The following is a 1,380-nucleotide window of genomic DNA, read 5'->3' as shown; positions in this document are numbered from 1 at the left end:
CAGGCTTGAACCACTGCACCCAGCCAGCAATTTCATTCTTAAAAACCAAACTAGCCTAGAAACTAGAGATCTTCCCTAGCCCCTCCACCTTCCCCCTTGGCTACTTCATACCTTTTCCCTTTCCTTCTCAACAAGCTTTAGGATGGGCTTGCCTGCAAGCACCCACTGGCTCTACCTCCTCCTTCCTACTCACTCTAAACTGCCCCAAGTTAGTTTCTGTCCCTCCTGCTCTTGGAACTCATGTCCATTCTCCCAAATCCAGAAGATGCTTTCGTCTTTTTTCTTGCATGGCCTCTCTGTTCTATGTGATACTGATGGTCCTGATCTCCTTGAACTCCTTCCTGCCTGGGCTCTTGTTGCAATCATATCCCTTGGATTTCCTCCTAGACCCCAAACCCCCTTGTTCCCCTTGTGGGATGCATTTTCCACAAAGCACCGTGCGGGGTGTGGAAGGGAGCCCGCACAAGGCCCCACAGCAGCGGGGGTAATGGACTTGGACTTGGGAGAAAAGGTGACTGGGGTTCCTACTCGCCATTTTTGTTCACTAAGCTACAGCAACCGCGGTCAAGTCTCCCGAGTACTGAGCAGGTTCCCAAGATCAAAGGATACGGGTGAGGGGTAGCGGGAGAGGAGGCTGGAAAGCATGAAAGGTGTGTGAAAGGTGTTCAGCGCTGGGCTTGCCGTTCGGACACCATCTCACGGGCTCGTATCATCCTGCCTGTGCGAGGCTGTCCAGTGGCCTCTTCCTGGGCCGTGCTGAGCGGTCAGCCTCCCTCTGGGCTCCCTCAGGGCATGCGGGAACCCTGGTGCTCCAGTTATCTGTTGCTGCGTAGCAAGCCATCCCAAAGCTTCACTGAAGTAGCAGATCATCAGATCTGCAGCTGGGACACGGATGGGGTGAGGGAAGGCTCATATCAGGTCCACATGGCATTGACTGGGCCCCAGGGTAGCTCCACTGAGGGCTGGAGGATCCATTTACAAGATGGGTCGTGCACATGGCTGGGAAATTGGAGTTGGCTGTTGGCTGGGAGCTCGAGCTCGGCTGAGGGCCAAGGGCCTCGGTCCTTGTGCCCGAGGGCTTTTCTATGATCTGCTTGGCTTTTCTCAGTCTAGGCCTTTTCAGGTTGGGGCTGGGTGGGAACAGACACTAGAGTTGAGCCCAGAAGGTTCTGAGCATGGCTTATACCCTCTTTTCTTTCTCCATCCCAGCTTTAAGATGACTTCCCTTTGGACATGGCCAAGCTTGCAGAGGAAGAAAGGCTGTTAGAAATTTGATTCATTTGGCCGGGCGCGATGGCTCAAGCCTGTAATCCCAGCACTTTGGGAGGCCGAGACGGGCGGATCACGAGGTCAGGAGATCGAGACCATCCTGGCTAACAC

The sequence above is a fragment of the Mandrillus leucophaeus genome, unplaced genomic scaffold (genome assembly GCF_000951045.1).
Source record: "Mandrillus leucophaeus isolate KB7577 unplaced genomic scaffold, Mleu.le_1.0 Scaffold62, whole genome shotgun sequence".
NCBI lineage: Eukaryota > Metazoa > Chordata > Mammalia > Primates > Cercopithecidae > Mandrillus > Mandrillus leucophaeus.
The sequence above is the reverse complement of the archived record's forward strand: the minus strand, read 5'-3'. Positions refer to the sequence as shown.